The sequence below is a fragment of the Neopsephotus bourkii genome, unplaced genomic scaffold, assembly GCF_033783945.1.
Source record: "Neopsephotus bourkii isolate Nb327-2 ecotype Australia unplaced genomic scaffold, CSIRO-AGI_Nbou_v1 NB_772, whole genome shotgun sequence".
Classification (NCBI taxonomy): domain Eukaryota; kingdom Metazoa; phylum Chordata; class Aves; order Psittaciformes; family Psittacidae; genus Neopsephotus; species Neopsephotus bourkii.
Genome location: NW_026901268.1, coordinates 226,179 through 245,616, shown reverse-complemented (window position 1 = coordinate 245,616; position 19,438 = coordinate 226,179). Strand labels below are relative to the sequence as shown.

Sequence of the window (19,438 nt, the reverse complement as noted above, 5' to 3'; positions counted from 1 at the left end):
AATGGCTGTGCCTGGTGCAGGGCAGCCTATGCAGCCCCTGCAGCCCCCTGCCAGTCCATGGGCACCTGCACCCAGCACCAAAGCTTGTTCCAGAAGGTGAACAGAATGTGCAACAGAAATGGAGTGCACCTTTGATTAATAAGTGACTTCTTTCAAATAGGAAGCCCAGATGCTGGAGGCAGGATGTAGTGCAAAGTCTGTCACAGCTCTGAAAATCTGCTTGCATGATTATAATGTATTTTGGCCCTAATTCAAAGCAGTATGGAGGCTGTAGGTTTTTTCCTTTGCTTTTATTTTCCAATGGAAAGCCTGCTAGTTGAGTAGCTGAATAGTCCAAGTTTGATGTGTGATCAGCCTACGAGGCTGATACCTGGCAGGTTCCTTTTTCATGTGATTCAAGACTTTTTCCTGCCCTCTTCAATTTTATTAGTGTTATAGCAAACTTGATAATTCTTCTGTAGTTTTTTTCTTGAAAATGGGTATAATGATAAACAGTTTGTTGATTAAAGTGCATTAGACATCATAAGTGTTGTCGCTGCTTTCAAGTCCAGCAGGGCGTTTGGGTTGAGGTTGCCATAGGTAAGGGGCACATTTGAGTGAATGCTTTGTTGCAGCTTCAGAGGGACATTTCAGATTTCCTTGCAGAAGCAATGTGTGGTTCTGACACTCACTAAGAGCACTGAATTGTCAGTACATTGTGATGGCATTTACCCTGGTAGGTAAGAGACTTTGTTAGGGTATGAAGCTTACTCTGACTTCCCCGAAATGTAATCCAATACCCAGAGATGGAAGATTGCGATTATTAGTGCAAAACTGCTGTTTTAACACATCTGTTAGTAACAAGCTGTTAAAGTGAACCTGCTGAACAATATCCTATTCAAAGTCTTTAAAAGAGCTGACAGGTTACAATGAAGGAAAGGGAAGCAATATTAAATTATTCTTGTTGCACTTGTTTCCAAGAATGTGATTTTTAAATTATTTTTGTGACCCAAAGTGAATTTGCTTGATAATTGACTGAGTCTAAAGACCTCTAGCATCAGCATTGTTAAGAGACAAGTATCTGGGTTAGCGGAGGTGGGGAGAACCTGTGGCAAAGTCAGAAATGCACAATGCTGAAATTTTAGAAATGGATAAGAAAAGGGCAACTACAGAACTTTTATGTGTAACTCCTGAATTCCCTTCACGTGAGATATAGGCACAAAATATTTTTACCTTGAACAAATGCATGTTTTTCTATTCATTGAATGTGTTTATCATGTGAGCTGGTAGATGCTACAAGATGTCCTTGGAGGAAGCACACATCTGAAGAGTAGAAGGATTGCCGGGTGGGATGAGAAGAATAAAGTGTAATGGACTTGGCTTTTTTAAGTTCTGCATGTGAAATATTTTACTTCAGGAGGAAAAAGCAAAACTGAAATCAGCAGCTCAGAGAGCCTGTACACAGCTTTCTAATTTTGCTTCAGGGACAGCCACAGCCTGCTGCCAGGCTTCCTAGGTTTTGTGCAAGTATTTACATTGCTGCTTAGAGTAAAATACCTCAGGCTTGAAAAAGGAATAGACTGTCAGTAACTGGTGAGGGGAAAGAAATCCTCAGGTTACTTTCACAAGTACTTTGTAATTCAGAAGGATTCATATTATTATTTATTGGGTTCATATTGTACGAGGTACTGTAGTGGTTTATAGTGTAAGGATAAGACAAAAATCAGTGGGTGGATATTAACTGAAGGCACAGGAAAACGGATTAATCAATATGATTAGTTCAGCTATGGCTTTACACATAGTCTATAAGAGGAGATATGGGGAAGAGATCAGTTTTATACAGAAATACCCTACCTCTGTGGGGATACTATTGGAGAAGTCTCATTTTAATATTTAAATCTGTGGGTTAATCATGGATACTCTGCTATTGCTGTTTCTGATGCAAGGCTGTAGGGGATGGGAAAGGTAAAACAAAATACATGATGCTTGGAAAGGTGCTCCAGGAGAAAGGAACCTCTTTCAAAAAGGCTTGTTAGGTTAGTCATTCTTGTAACAACATTCTGGATAGTTCTGGATGAGGCAAGTTTATCTGTCTTAAGGCTTGGAAAAACGATGTTGCAATAATCTGTACAGTTACTGGTAGCTATCCTCTACCTCAACAGTCACTGATGTTTTTCATAAGATTTCTATATTAGAGCGTAACAGTGTTTTTCAGCCTGCAGTAATTATGAAAACAGTGTAAGAGGATTGGGCACAATACATGGATGTTACAGATTATGGAATAACAGCCTTCTTCTACAGCTGCCCTTTCTCCATCGCTCTGTCTTGAGGAATGGAAGCCTGTATTTGTCAGTGGCAACAGAACTTGTCTCTGAGAAAAGTGATTACAACACAGCAAGAACTGGATGCTGGAAGTAGTATTGATGACTCACCTGCTCTCAGTTAATTACAACCTTCTGTTGTGAAACCAGAAATCTTAGCTGACAGATGACATCACTGCCTCTTTCTCTTTCCCCACTATTTACCCACCCCAAGACTATAAACCTCAGAAAGTTGTTGTAAATAGTTTCTCCTATGTCAAAGCCACCCCTGCTCTGTTTTTTTGCAAAGCAATGCCATCCCCAGACATGGCAGCTCACTTTCAGTATTGCTTTGATTTACAAGCCCCCACTGCAATACCATGTTTTGTGATTTCTGTTTGTCTGGTTTTCTTAAAATCTCCAAACCCAGTGCCAAATGCTGGAATTCCTGGCACCCCTTTCATGGTGATGAATGCTCAGTATTTCAATATTTCTAGATGTTATAATTGCAGTAATGCATTTGCTGTAGAGGCCTAAAGGGTGCAAGAAGCTGTGAGTAAATATGTTCAAATGCTCCGCTGAGAAAAGATTTATTTTTTTTTGTAAGCTATTATTGTGAATTTTGAGGGCCTGACTTCTAGATTGGCTTGGAGTGGTTTTCAGCCATTTATTGAGAGGTAAAGATATCCCATGTGTTAAGGCAACTAGCACATTTTTGGACTGATCTTATTAGTTCCTCTTCTAGTGTAGTGCTACACTCCAGTTTTATGGTCACTGATCTTGGAATCCCCCCTGCCTTGCCAATAAACAATTCCAACAGGCTGTGAAGAGGTAGGGGGTTTTCTTGGTTTGAGGGTTTGGTTTTTTTTCTTTTTTTTTCTTTTTTTTTTTTTTTAGAGGAAGGGTAACTGGACAGCTTCTGTCAGGATCTTTTAAAAAGTTTCAAAGCAGTGCCATTAGGATGAAGTTATCAGACTGGAGCCGATCACGTGAGGCAAGAGGAGAACATGCAGCTGTGATCATATCATGCATCATGGGAATGAGTATTGCATCACTTAAAGTTTCTGGAAGTGCAAGACCTCTTAATTCTCCTTTTTTCTTCATTCCCAGGTGTGTGTTAGGTTATATGCATTATCCGTTCTAGGAAGACTGTATTTTAATGATCCTAATTTTATAAAACTCTTTTAATGAATCATTGCTGTCTTGCCTGTATGAAAGCTGTTACTGTTTGATCATAGTTCTCCATGTTTAAAAGTACCCTGTACATTAATTGCATGCTTCATTATTTTGTTGTTATTTCGAGGAGGCCTTCACTAGCAAAGCTGTGAAAGCTCTGTTTTGTGGCTGCACTGCTATATTACTTTTAGTCAGCTAGTGGGAGAGATATTTTAAAGTATACGATGTAAAGAACTGTATGTCTTCTGGGTTCACTTCTTTGTGTACACAGATCTGTTGCTGAAATGTATTGCTTTTACCTTTTGCTATTGGTTTTGAGGCATCTTCTCTTTATCCGAAGACTTTAAAAAAAAAACAAAACAAAAAAAGCTGACTGAAATTTCCTTCATGAACAAGCATCAGAAATTATGCTCTGCTCCAGTGAATAACCAGAATTAATGTAGGGATTAAATTGGCCATTAATGCTGTAACTTTTTTTTCTTCACTAGACCAGGCAGGCCTGATTTTATTCCTATGAAATGTCTTTAAAATTCCTTACTGCTGTAAGTATGGCTTTGAGGGGAAAAGTGTTTTTCAGCATTTCAGTGTATTTGCTGCATGACTGATGCAGCCTGATATGACTTATCACAACATGACTTGTCATCAGAAAACAGCTGAGAAAAGAAAAGTGACTTCCTGGAAGCTAATGCCAAAAAAATCAGTGTTAAGGGCAGAGCAAGAAAAATGTATGCTTTTAAGAATGGTTTCTCTCTCTCCTCTTATTCCCTTTCCACTTAAAGAAAAAAAAAAAAAAGGTGGTTAATAGAAATGTGGCAAATACTAAATTTTTAAATAAAGTCCTGTATTTAGAGGTTGTTTTCTATGATCAGGTGAAGGGGAACAAAAAAAATCTGTTCTAATGGCTGTTCTTCTCCAACTAATAAACTGCAGAACAGCAGGAAACTTAAAATACATGGCCTAGCAAGAGAACCTATGTTAGAAATCTTTTTCAGTTCAATTTACTTCCTGTGCTGCAATTTAAATGTGTTATTTGCTAGTTAGGGGAATTAAGAGAAATTGGCTTAATATTATTTTATAATCCTTTCTCAAATAATTGAAAGTGAGTTAATATGCTAACAATATGTGACTCATTGAAAAAATTAAGTCACCTCTTTCAGTGGATGTGATTCTTGTTCTGTAAGCGTATCTTTTGTTAGTGAAAGCTGCCAGCTACCTACCAATTTTTAAGGAGTTCTAGTGCATTATTGGCTAATAGTTGCCTTGAAGCTTTAAAATAGATTCAGAGTTATTAAAGATAAATCTCAGACTTATACTGCAGATGAGTTCTTTGACTTAAATACTGCAAGTGCTGAATGTCAGCTCTACAAATCTTATTGAATAGTATAAATAAAACAGGATGCACTTGGGCCAGTGTTTAGCCAATCTTCTGTAAATGACATGCAAAAGGTACTTAACTCAAATTGAGGTATAAGGTACTATTTTCAGTAACTTTTGAATTGGGAAGATGAAACTAATTACATACTGGTTTTCAGATGTTTTTTTTTGGCTGTGTTACTGCTTGTTTGGTAGTTGGCAGCTCAGAAAGTTCAGGCAGTTACTCTTCACCCTTATGAACATGCTCCTTTCTGAACTATGACTTCACAGCATGGTTATAGCTAGCTTAATTTCCTTCTGTGAAATAAGCATCAGAAACATGTCAAGCTGGTGACACCTGAAGAAAAATACCTTAAAAAAACCCTATTAAAAAAACCAAGAAACCTATAAAAATGTGTCATCCAGAAATATTTATTTTTTAGGTTTTTCTGAAGTGTGATTGCTCTTTTCCAAGATTTTGTTTTGGCTATGTGCAGAACATATATGTGAAAAATGGATATTTTTCCCCCAGAGTTTTCATCTAGCTTGAGGCAGGGATAGAAAAAGATGGGGGAAATGGAGGAACATGACTAAAATGCAGACACAGCTTTGAAAACAACTTTAGTGGTTTTTCTGGTCCAAGTGTTTTTGCAGTGGTAAGCCTCCCTTTCCTTGTCTGAAATTAATACATGTTATCACATGGCTGGCATCTCATGGTTTCTCAGTTACTCTTCCTCCCATCTTCTGTGTACGCAGAGAAGAAACATTTGTTCAGGAAGTACTTTTCAGCTTACTGGTGTGGTTTGACAACTTTAATATTGTAATAAGTAGTGTTTGAAAGCTCAGTTTAGGTACCGTCTGCAAGTATGTAGTTTATTTTCAGACAATGTAGATAAATACCCATAAAAGTTACCTATCTTACTCATTTAAGCTACCATTTTATCACCTCCTTATTTTTATCCTTGTTTTCTTTCACATCTGCATATCAATTGGGCAATTTGAGAAAGGCAAAATCTCTTGGGAGTGCTTAAGCAATTTCCTGAATGCAGCTTTTTTTCTCTTTTTTTTTTTTTCCCCAACTTGACTGGCAGTGCTGAGTAACATCATTTTTTTCTTTATGGGATTGGTGAACCCACCTGTGGTACGTTGAGGTGGTTGAATCCCATCTGTTGCAAGTTCCTGTAACAAGATAATGGGAACCCCTTGGTGATCACTGAGTTCCCTTTTCTGTGCTAAATTTAATGTAAATACTTTAAAAAATAAAATTCTGAAAAATGTTCTGCTTCCTCATTATTCAAAAAAAAAAAAAAGCTATGTTATTGCAATAGTTGAAAGCATTTATCTTGAGGCAGAGATCCTTATGCAAGTGTCTTTAGCACTCCAGGAGCAAGATTTACAAACTAATAATGTACAGGATGAGCAGAAACATAGAATCATAGAATCAGCTAGTTTGGAAAAGACCTTTACGATCACCAAGTCCAACCATTACTGCAGGATTGCCAGGACCACCAGTAAACCATGTCACTAAGGGGCTCATCTACACAGTTTTTGAACGCTCACCAGGGGTTATGACTCCACCAGTGCCCTGGACAGCCTGTTCCAATGTCTGATCACTCTCTCTGTGAAGAAATTTCTCACAGAATGGTTTGGGTTGGAAAGGACCTTCAAGATCAGCTGGTTCCAACCCCCCTGCCATGGGCACATTCCACTAGACCAGGTTGAGGAAAGCCGCATCCAGTCTGGCCTTGAACACTTCCAGGGGTGGGGCAGCTACAACTTGTCTGGGTAACCTGTTCAAGTGCCTCACCACCCTCATCAAAAAGAACATCTTAATATCTAAATCTACCCTCTTTCAGAGTTAAACCATTCCCCCCTTGTCCTATCACTACATGCCCTCATAAGCAGTCCCTCTCCACACTTCTTGTAGCCTCCTTTAGGTGTTGGAAGACTGTTACGAGATCTCCACAGAGCCTTCTGGTTGTAGCCTCCAGGCTGAACAAGCCCAACACTCTCAGCCTGTCTTCATAGAAGAAATACTCCAGCTCTCTGGTAATTTTTGTGGCCCTCCTCTGGAGTTGCTCCAGCAGGTCCATGTCTTTTTTGTGCTGAGGACCCCAGAACTGAGTGCGGTACTGCAGGTGGGGTCTCACAAGAGTGGAGAATTGCCTCCCTCAAGCTGATGGCCACAATCCTTGATGAAGCCCAGGATATCATATATGTATGTGTGAGCAGGATCGTAGTGAAAAGTGCTTACATACACATTTCCTTTCAGAAATATAACTAGAGGCAGGTTAGCAGATAGAAGCTGAAGGACATATGTCTGTGCTACCCACGTGTGCCTTACTATTTAATCTATGCAGAGTACTGCAGATGTTCAGTGCTTGATTTAGAAGGTTAAAAAGAGGAAAAAGATAGCAGCCATAATTAAAAGGACTTATTTTCTGAACATTTTTTTTTCTTTCTTCGTTTCCTTTCCTTGACCTTGTGTCAGGGATGCTGAATACCTTCAGCTTCCTATCAAGTAAAAAGGAGGCATCTCCCACATACTCAGGATTTTTCAGTGCTAAATAATGTGATTTGCATTCCTTTTTTTTTTTTTTTTTTTTAGTTTTATCATATATGATGATGGCAGTTTCTGAGATAGAAATGTTAATAGTTGTGTTGGAGAAGAAATTATTTATTCTTAGGTTAATAAGCACTTTAGGGCTAGTGTCCTGACCTATTTGACCAAAGGTATGGAGAAAGAAAAGGTGTTTTAATGCCTGAATGCCTGGAGACTGGTTTTGATCTTGGGTGTGGTTTTTTTTTTTTAGGTTTGGGAGATTTGAGGTGTCTTTCAGTGAGTTGCCATGACATTGTTGTCATTCTGTTGGTATTTTAGCAATACCTATTTGTTCTTCAAAAATACAACCCCAAACACCACAAAATAAGCTTGCTCATCTCACTTCAGAGAGTGACCTTTACTTTAATATAGATTTTAAAAGGTATAAAATTAGAGAACCTAGATAGAATTATAGAATGGTTTGGGTTGGAAGGGACCTTCAAGATCATTTAGTTCCAGCCCCTGTGCTATGGGCAGGGGCACCTTCCACTAGACCAGGTTATTCAAAGCCCTGTTCGGACTGGCCTTGAACACTTCCAGGGATGGGGCAGCCACAACTTCTCTGGGCAACCTGTTCCAGTGTCTCATCAAAAAGAACATCTTGGTATCTAACCCTCTTCCAGTGTAAAGCCATTCTGCCTTGTCCTGTCACCATCTGCCCTTGTAAAAAGTCCCTCTCCAGATTTCTTGTAGGCCCCCTTTAGGTACTTGAAACTGCTCTAAGGTCTCCCTGGAGCTTTCTCTTCTCCAGGCTGAGCAAGCTCACCTCTCTCATCATCTTCAAAGCCCTCTCAGGAGAGGTGCTCCAGCCCTCTCGTCATCTTCAAAGCCCTGCTGTGGACTCACTTCAACAGGTCCATATCCTTCTTGTGTTGGGGGCCCCAGAACTGAATACAGAAGTGCAGGTGGTGGTCTCAGGAGAGCAGAGTAGAGGGGCAGAATCACCTCCTTTGACCTGCTTATCATGCTCCTTTTGATGCAGCCCAGCATGTGGTTGGTTTCTGGGCTGCAGGCACACACTGAAGCCAGTTCATGTTGAGCTTTTCATCAGCCAACACCCTCAAGTCCTTTTCCTCAGGGCTGTTCTCAGCCCAATCTCCTTCCAGCCTGTAGCTGTGCTTGGAATGGCCCCAGCCCATGTGCTTGCACTTGGCCTTGCTGAACTTCGTAAGTTTGGCATTTGCCAAGCTCTAAAGCCTGTCAAGGTCCATCTGGACGGCATCCCTTCCCTCCAGTATATTGATTGCACCTCACATGTTGGTGTCATCAGCAAACCTGCTGAGGGTGCATCAGTCCCACTTGTCCATGTTGCTGACAAAGATGTTGAACAGGATCAGTCCCAATACACATCCCTTAGGGACACCACTGGTCTTCGCAGCTAAGTAACCTTTAACTACCTCTGTTTGACCATGAGAAATGAAGGGACTAATGTATCTTTTAATTTGCAGGACTTTACCTGTTCACTGGACATAGCCTGTCAAATCCAAACCTGACAGATATTTAGATTTCAAGAGTTCTGAAGTCTGTATAGTCTGCAAGTACAACAGGCTCAATTTGGGGAAAATTAATTTATCTTGTTGCCAGTTAAAAAGAGTGTGATAGTGAATAATAAAAACAATGCTAAAACCAGGTTCCACCTGCCCCTTCTTCCTGGGTTCATCTTCAAGCCTGACTCTTCTATCTTCTGCCTGTGAGAGGTGCAGGAGTATGGGGAATAGGCACTGTGGTAACACTCCGCTGCTTCTTCCTCCTCACACGCTTCCGTTGCTCCAGTGTGGTGTCCCTCCCATGGGATACAGTTCTTCATAAACTTTTCCAATGTTGGGTCATTCTTGCGTGCTGTGGTTTAGTGTCCATGGGAGGGGGGTTGGAACTTGATCATCTTAAGGTCCTTTCCAACCCTAACTATTCTGTGATTCAGGAACAGACAGAACAGACATTCCTGCCAGAAAAACTGCTTCTGCATGGGCTCTCCATAAGGTCACAGATTCCTTCAGGGGACATCCGGCTTCTCTGGTGTGTCATTCAAGGATAGAAGGATGGATATCTGCTTTGTTGTGGTCCTCCATGGGCTGCAGAGGGAACACTTGCTTCATCATAGTCATCTTCTTGAGCTGTAGTAGAATCTCTGTGTCACGGGGAGCATCTTCTCCATCATCAAACTTAGTGTCTGCAGGGCTGTTTCTCTCACATTTTCTTACCCTTCCAGTTGCTGTTGTGCTGGTGTGTTTTTTACCCCTTTTTAAGTATGCTATCACAGAGGCACTACCAGCTTTGCTGACAGACTCAGCTGTGGCCAGCGGTGGGTGTGTCTTGAAACGGGCTGGAACTGGCTGTATCCAACAGGGAGCAACTTCTGATGTCTTTTCACAGAAGCTGCCCTTGCAGCCAGGTTTTGTTGCCAAAACCTTGACATGTAAACCGGATACACTGACAAAATGCCTCACAAAAGTAACAAAGCTTACTTTTGGGTAGCAAGCCAGTTGTTGAGAGCGTACTTCAAGCTGTGACTCAGTGAGAAAATGGACATTTCAGTTTGCAGTATGGGACCAAAGTTATACTTTGGAAAATACCGTTATACGTGCCAGTAAGAGTCTAAAACTCTCCTTTGTCGTTCCTTATGTCTTATTTGAAAAATTTATTCTAAAAGACTCACATTAAACAACCTACTCCCTCACCTCCCAATTTCAATTTTCTGTTTTACAAGTGAAATAAATGGAGTGAAATTTGGTTGATTTTAGTCATTTGGCAAGAAGGACACTAAGGCTGTCAAAACTGGGAACTGACTAAATCATTATTTGTAACAGTTTCAATACTGGGTAATTAACATTTTAATGGAGAAAAACTCTCTTACTGTCAGTATACATGTTAATGCAAATTTAAACTCATGCCAATACATGTGATTTCTAATACAGAATAGAGAAAGTATGAGAAGCTGATACATTGTCCTTTCAGAACTTGTTCATGGAATGGATCTCCTGTATACTAGTGCATTATTGTCTGTGTATGTGCAAGAAAAGTCTGTGCACTCTTGTTAGGTAAAACACTCATCTGGTCTATTAGCATAACCAATGGTGCTTTTTGTGGCCAACCCCTTTTTCTTTTGTACAGAAATGCTAACATGATTAGTTTTGAGTAATTTTCAGATTTCAGTTGGATCTAGCAACAAGCTAACTTGATATATAGCAAACCTACAGCTGTCTTAAACAGTAAAAAGCGCAGGTGTAGGTGGGAAAGATTATACTGAATTTTTAAGGGGAGAAGGTAAAATATCCTGGGAGAAAAGAGGAAACTATTTTGCTGTTTTATAGCACTGCACATTCTAGAGAATCCCATAAAGTTTCATGGAAAGCTTGTTCATGGGAAACCTTGGGACCTGTCTGTGCTGACAGTGTCATTCATTCTGCACCACCCATTTTAAGCAATGCAATATTTCCCCTTCAGTTTTTCTCTATTTCAGAACTGGAATGCAGGAGGAAGAAGGTTAGTATTCAAAATGCAGACAGGACTTTCTTTGAATTCTTTTGTAACCTACACATGCTAATTAGAAAATAACCATAACTAGAATTCACTGTTGAAGCACCCTAACCTCAAGCTTTCCATTGCTTCTTCAGCCAGCATTTTTCTCTCCTGGCTCTGAAATGGATGTAGACTTCATAACAGAGATTTAGTTTTATTTATCTATATATCTATGTATCTATGTATCTATCTATCTATCTATCTATCTACCTACCTACCTACCTACCTACCTACCTACCTACCTACCTATCCATTTAGTTATTTATTTTTATTGGGACTTAAGATCTGTAAATAAGTAAAGTGCTGTTTCTGTCTTCTGGACAGGTAATGTAGTTTCAGTTTAGTGGGTTGGTAATATAAACAGGCAAACCAAAATGCCATTTGTGCAATATTTTAAATTGTTTCTGTTCAGGGTTTGTTTGACACCCATAATATAAGTCCCACTTTGCAGATAAATTCCAGTACTTGCTACCCTTCTTACTCAGCAAATATATTCATGAATTAATGTCATACTTTTTTTTTTTTTTTTACATTCTATGGCTGTAAATAAAAATATTTTGTTGGAGTATTCGTGCAAAGTATATCGAGCATTTTTAGTGAAGTATTCGTCCCATTTGTTTTTTATAAGGCAAGACAGTGGGAAGCTTGGCAAACAAGCATAACTTAATTTGCTTTCAAAGATGTAAATACCTCTTGAAGTGAAAAGACCCACTCTGTTGCAAAACTAAAATTAGATTACATATAATATATTGAAAGCTCACAAAATAAAATTTCCCCATGATGAGTGTCATTTTGCTAATATGAACCTTAATTTTAAATCCTTTTTGCGTGGGCTTTTTTGTTTAGGTTGAAGCTGGGGTTGAATACCTCAGCCCTTGGAGTCCTGTTCTCTGTTGGAGTTTTCTATCTATATCTTAGAATAAAAGCAAGGGAAGTGACTGAAAAACTTGAACATTCCAATATGTGCGAATTGCTGGATTCTTGACAGTTTCCACAGCCTTAACCCATGAGTATCTTCAAAGTCAGCAGTGAATGAAAGAGCTTACAGAGAGAGAGCAGAGCTTCCTGCCTAAACCAAGCTTTTCTGCAATGAGTCTGCTTCATGTCAAACCTCACGGAAAACTTTTAGTGATACTTGTATTTTATTTTCACCTTGCCTTTATTTCAGATTGTCTCATGAGGGACTAGAGACTCAGAAAGCTGAGTCTCTTATGACATGTTAACTGTGATTCAAGTGCCACAGGAACAAGGTCAAACCAAGTCCAGACCAAAGCAGGTAGTTACGTGATACTGCATCACTTAATGTGTTTTGTTGGCTTGCTTTGGAGCCTTCTGGGAGTTTTCCAAAGCAGCTTTTTGGAATGGATCTTTTTGACACCGCTGATTTAAGCAGAGTTTTGCAGTTTTTGGCACAAGATAACCATGTCTTACATTCTCTGTACTGCACTAAAGCATAGCTTGCTTAGACTGAAAGCACTCAGCCCACTGAGTTAGGTAGGAGTCGAGAAAATGATGTATCTGGTGGGAGTGCAGCCCAATTCAGGCATGGCTGTATTATGCTTGCTCCGGGCTTGGTCTTTGTGGCAAAAGAAAATGGAAGACAAACACGCCGTGTGGTCAGTTTCACTCCTACCTGTACCACAGACATCTCTTTTTAGACTTCTTCCACAATATGTTTTCTTCCTGTTGATTCATCTTCCTGAGAGTAACGTTGCTTTTTCATAAAGATCCGCATTGCCAACATTATCCCACTTAGCAGTGGTAGAAGAGAAATTTTAAAAAGAACAGATCTAGTATTTTGCAGCTTCCTCACTTATCCTGTATCTTCAGCAGATAGTGGTTTTGCTAATGGCCTTCTTGTTTATCATCTAATTTCCTTTAAACCTTACATCACTTATCTTAGTTTAAATCTGCATTTGACCACCTGTCTTTCCCCAGATGGCTCACTTTATACCTTTTTGGTATGCTGAAGCAGATATCTGAATGGATTACCCATGCCACAGCTTGAGCATGAGATTGATTTAGGTACAGCAAGTGGGTCATGTCAGGCTAGTCTAAAAAAATACAGTAATCATTTAGATGACCTGCTTTACCAGTATTCTGTTTTGACTGTGATTTACTAAAATAATGCTTAAAATAGTTATTACTCAATTTCACCTTTTCTCTAAATGTCTTTGCCAAAACAAGTATCAATTTAGATGAATATTAATACGTATCATCCCAGTTTATTAAGGAAGTGAATCAGATATCTTTTCACATCTTAGAGTGATTCTCTTACTTTAATAGCTTGTGTTCAATATGTATATTAAAAGGTGGACATTCAATAGAAAAAAATTGTTGTCCACTTCCAACTATATCTGTTTGTATCTTGGACAGCAGTGGCAGCACACCCAGTAGCATAGCAGTTACACAACCTAGCACAGCAGATAGAGCAATAGCTTGCGGAACAGACATTCCTCATTTATCAGTAGGAGTGTTCCTAAATTATAGCATTAATTACTTTTTTATATTTCCTCTAAATGCAAGAAAGTTTGGATTGTACTTATTACCCCAAAATACAAACCAAGCTTCAGTGAACAGAATTGCCCGTGTATGGAATATATAGTTTGTATAGTTAATCCTTATATGGAGACATGGTATTGTCTTATAAATCAATTAGTAAAGATTTACAGGACTTTGTCTCAGAGATGTTATACAAACAAAACAGTGAGGTAAATGGTTGGTCTGTGTTAGTAATTGATAAATTTTATATTTGTATAAAATCATCTACATGAAATTTATTCAGGTAAAATCTTTATCTCATGTCACATGCTTATACGTGCTCACATATGCGTAAGGCATTAAGTTCTGCCTGACATAATTGTGTTTCCATAGCTTGCTAGTTTTCTTGATTTTGACAGAAAGAAACTTGTGCAAATAATTTATTAGCAATTATATTGAGGCATAAAACTAACTTGATTGTGCACTACCTAAGCACCTAAAACCCACAAGGAAAAGGGGAGTTTTATGCACCTTATGAGCTGTATATACAAGGTGTGAGGTTCAAAATACTAACACAATAATTACAATAGACAAAAAGATACTGATGCATAGCTATATTAGACTGCATTGCATGGTTGTAAACTTGGATATATAAAGCTGGATATAAAAGAAGGTATTTGAAACCCAAATATTTTGAGAATTAACAGCACACTAGTGCTAGTTCCCTTATTTTTCTGCTCCACAAAGTGTAATAGAAGTTCTATTTATATTTGATAACAGGGAGTTGTGACCTTTAGAAAACTTGAGTTTAAGAAGGATGAAAGCTGGTATTAAAAGTGAAGATATTTGCATGCAGGAAGAAAGGCATACACTTTGAAAGCTGATGTTTACATAAAAAAGTGCAAAATGTTACTCTGATGTTTATATGAAAATTAATTAACATCATGCCAGGGGTAATCATAATTAAACCGACTTGTATGTTTCCTTTCTAACTGCTGTATTCTGTTCTTTTTAATACTTGATTGCTTTCATCTAGCCAACAGCCTTTCTGAAGATATTTTTGGTGCAACGCTTGGTTAAAATAGATCAGTCTTTTTTGTAGAATACCCTTCAGATTTTTTTCTTTTTATTTTTTTTCCTCTGGGGTTTTGTTTGTTTTGTTTGTTTGGGGTTTTTTTCTCTTTTCCACACCTCTACAAAGGCTTTCTATAAATTGCCTCAAGATCAAGTCAATAGCATTGTAAGACTTTTTTTCTTCTTTTTTTTTTTCTTTTATTTTTGAAGCATGTTGTCACATACTAGAGGTAACTTGAAGTGTATGGAAGTATATCTCATTTAAAGAGAGTAGTGGCATACAGTAAGGTCTTTCTTAATCAGTGTTGTATTGCAAAATGGTGTACAGTGCAGGGCTTTCTGAGGCAGTGAAAACTCTAGTTATAAACCTTATTTGAGTACAACAGGAGAAATCATTAGCCTAGACAAATCTCTTCAGGTAATCATAAAATGCATATTTTTTTTTTTTTTTTTTAATGTAAAACTCTGGGGTCATGCTTTCATAGGTGATGTACTGTTTTGCACACTGGAATGGTACTCCAGTGCCACAATGACAAGTTTTTATTAAATGGGTAAACTAAAAACGGTCTGGGCATCATGGTAAACAGTGGAAATCCATTATTTGTAATAGATGTTATGTTGTTCTTCCTACTACTCAAGGCATGAAAAGACACCAGTGAAGCTTTTAGCTCTCGTCAGGACTGAAACAGGAATCACAAATACACGATAACTGGATTGAGGAAGAAGCCTGGGAGGTCCTTTGTGCAAGTAGCTGCTCACAGCAGTCAACTTGATGGTCAGACCTGGTTGCTCAAGGTTTCATCCTGTTGGGGCCTGAGACCCCTCCAGAGGGGTTCAGCCTGTTGTGCCCCAATTCCTGCTGGTTGTGTACATGGCCTACATTGTAAATGAAAAACTTAGTCTGGCGACAGTAATGAAAACCCAGTATTTATATTACCAAACCCAGACTATTATTAACTGGACCTAATGCATTAAATGTATTCAACAAAGGCGTTTCTTTCTTCACTGACATCCACTTCTGTGCATGCATCATTTTCTATGGTGATACTGATGATATAATTACAATACTTACAGGGTCACTGTTTCTTGCTGTGAAAATATCACAGCTTGATCTGAGCATTAACTACATCTAGCAACAGGAGTTGACAAGCTAGGTAGGATTCTTAGATATGTTAAGAAATGGTTTGAAACTAAAAACTGTGAAAGTAATATGTTAGAAATTACTCATTTGGGACACTGTGTCCAGTATTAGACTGCTTTTTTAAAAGGAAAAAAGGAAGTAACAGGCTTAATAGTAACAGGTAAGATAGCTTAGCATAGCTATTGCATGGTGGACCTTACTGCATACGAAAGTGCCTTTCTACTGAGCTTACTGTAGTTTATTGATGTTTTCCTTATAGTGGGAGGCCTCAGACTGGGCACAGTTTCTGTATATGGTTTAATGAGGGCTGAGTAGAGGTGGAGAAATCCTATTCTTTGGTTTACTGGCCCTTCACTTCATATATCCCAAGATGTGGTTGGCCTTCACTGTCCACTGGTTCAAACTTGGTATCCAAGTTGTTGCTGAAGATGAGTTTTTCCTAGAGGTGCACTGAAGATTTACGTTTCAGGTGCTCAAAGCACTGAATTTAAGCAATAAATGATGTGTATCCTATACCAGCACAGTATTATCTCTAGCTTATAAGAAAATTTATCATAACGAAAATCACGTTTCCTAAATAAACCTCCCTTATTCAAGATCATTTTTTCCCTAAGAGTTGCTGAAGTCTGTTGGAGTTTTGAGAGGGTGTCACTAGAAAGTTTCCCCATGGCTTGAGTTCTTGAAAGTATCAGTAGAAAACAAAGACCTCAGATTTGGCAGTATTACAGCTTTCCAGCTGATAACCTGGGCAGCAGCAGCAGCACCTGAGGTAACATTTGTGTGTAGCTGACTCCTGACAAACCACTGCTTCTCTACTAGCAGCTAACCTCTCATTTAGAGTGAACTCTCATTCACTAGTAATGAAAGGATAGAAGTTGTTGATGCCTTTTGTTGAGATCTCAGATGCTGAGAACGGAATAGCACTTTTTTTTATCGTGATGATATTTAGAGCTTATATACCTTTATATAAAAGCAAATGGCTTTTCCCTGATGCTGTGAAAATGTGAATGAAGTAGTTCTTGAATTTGGCTTCTCACAGAACTAGTTATCTAGTGAAAGAGCTAGACTTAGAAATAAAAGAACAATAACAAAAAATTACAAAACCTGAGAAATGGATTGGAGGCATTTTTTGGCTGATGTTAAAAAATTCAGCATTAGTTTTCACTCTAGAAAATGGGAAATAAGTAGCGTGAAATCATTTCTTCAGCTTCTCTTCAGTTTTTCCTTTTTGTGATTATTCAAGCTCCTGTACTTTCTGTATCTGGGTTTTTTGCTCATTTGCTTGTTTGTTTTTAAAACAGAAACTTGTGATTTCTGCTTTGCATGCTCTGATTTACAGCTGATTAATCAGAAAGGTGTAGTACCAGGGTCAGAGAGCTTAGTGACAAAAAAGAAAAAAAGGAGTTGCTTTAACAGGGATCTATTAGGGAGCCAGGCCTGCTGATGGGCCCAGGCCACAGTGTTTGTTTCTTTTTTTTAACTCTCTCTCTATTGCTAGGTCTCTAAATAAAGTATCTCAGTAAACTATAAAACTTGTAAGCGCCAGTTAAGAAGTTACTGTCTCTGTGCTTCAAAAGCTAGCAAGAAAAAATGCTATGATAGCCTTTGCTGTCTTTCGTGTTCATTTGTATCCTTACGATGTTTTGTTTGATGCAGTGCTTCTTCTGAATATTAAGATCTTTACTCAGGGTATTAAATACTAATATATTTAAATTGTTGTGGTGTTTATTGTTATGGAAGCTGACTACCTGTTCTCTAGTTCCAGGAAGATAATAATGATCATTGCTTACATTAGATTTTTCTGTGTTCAAAGCTTTTTAGGGTAATTAAACAGATAACAGAACCCTAGTGGAGTTGGATTCAAAGGATAAATTAAATACAAGACTTAAAAATAAAAAATTGCAGTGTTGTATTATAGTAATGGCAAATTTTAATGGTTTAATTTTTTCTCCTTTAAATAGAGGCTTTACTACTATTTGATTTTGATATAATTTCCAGAGGTAAAATTGAAATTTTAAATAATTTAACACGCAGAAGATATTTCTAAATTTAGGGAGTGAGAACCGCCATCCCAAACTACCTTTTGTTCTTTATTTTATTGATACTAAGATCCAAGTGGTGCACTCTTTTGAATTTTACTGCAATACACATTAAAGACACACAAATGCATATTTTGATATAATTTTATATGTAATACAGTCACCTATCTCATCTTACACTGGCATTCCCAAATACTGTAGTAAATGTGGCATTATTTAAATGCAGATTGGTGTATCTGGTCTGCCAAACTCTGTTATGTGTTTATAAACTAGGTTCAGTATTTCCATTTTCCATTTTCATATTCTCTTTCATTATTTCCATATTTTTAAACTTAATTACGATGTTTAGATGAAGAAAAAAATACCTAATTTTTTTAAACTTCTTTAAAATTCTATAAGCTGAACTCCCCTCTCGAGTAATTTTCAGGTAATTTTCATGTTTGTGACTGCTTTATGTAAAAACAAGCATATTGTATCTTAAAATTATTTAATATACATATTTATAGCAATAGGTTTTCATAGAGTATCTCAGGTTGGAAGGGACCCATAAATATCATTGAGTCCAGCACCCTGCTTCTTTCAGGACTGCCTAAAGCTAAGCCAGATGACTAAGAGCATCATCCAGACACTCCTTGAACTCTTGACAGATATGGTGCCTTCCCTGATGAGCACTGCCCTGGGGAGCCTGTTCCTGTGAAGAACTTTTACCATGTTGAATCTGAACTTCCCTTATGCAGCTTCATTCCATTTCCTCATGTCCTGTTGCTGGTCACCAGAGAGGGGAGATCAGAACCTCCCCCTCATTGACCCCTGTGAGGAAGCTGCTGTGATGGGGTCACCCACAGTTCTTGAGGTCGGGCTGCACCAGTGCAGTGCACAGTGGGACAATCGCCTCCCTCGACCAAGCTGACTATGCTGTGCTTGGTGCACCCCAGGACATGGTTGGCCCTTTTGGCCTCTGGGCCACACTGTCGACTTATTTTCAACTTGCTGTCAACCCAGATCCCCAGATCTCTTCCTGTGGAACTGCTTTCCAGCCTCTCATTCCCCCATTTGTATGTAAAATCAGGATTACCCCATCCCAGGCACTTGCGAAATTTCATCAGGTTAGTGCTTGCTCAGCTCCATAGTCTAGCTATCTCTGTAACGCCTTTCCACTCTCAAGGGGGTCCACAGCTCTTACTAGTTTAGTATTGTCAGCAAAACTATTTAATGTGTATTCAGTTCCTGTGTCCAGATCATTTATAAAAGCATCATACATACTGCATATTGTACAAAGCATATTGTCATAAGCATTCAAAGGGCTTGTGCCAAAAGCATGAGCCTTTTGGCTCATATCTCTCCAATGGAAGAAAGCAGGAAATCGCACTCAAAAGATTCAAGAACCTCATTTGTATCTCTCTCTTAATAAAATCTTGAACTTGTCCATGCATCCTGATAATTTCTTTAAAAAATCTTCTCATTTTACTGGCTTAAAGTAAAAATGCTTCAAGATGTAAGCTAAACTGTGAACAGAGCAAAATAATATAAATAGTTTATACTGTTCGGAGAATGACAATGATACATAAAGTGTGTTCATATCCCACTGCAGTATTACCATTTATGGAAATGTTCCTTTTACAAAATAGAACATAACAGGTATTTTGAGGCCCTGATGCTTTTCCAGTGTTGGTAATCCTTATTAAAGCAATATAAATAGAAATCAACACAAGCTGGTGTAGTCCATTATGCCATTAATCTGTGGCTCAAAGGGTCCCTTGTATCTTGTGCACAT

The 19,438-nt window shown here is 38.4% G+C and overlaps 1 protein-coding gene across 3 annotated transcripts in view; it reads left to right on the top strand.

The window, feature by feature from the left end:
• Positions 1–19,438, top strand: part of PRR16 (proline rich 16) — a 146,424-nt gene that overhangs the window by 26,663 nt on the left and 100,323 nt on the right. The gene's annotated exons all lie outside the window — the stretch shown is intronic.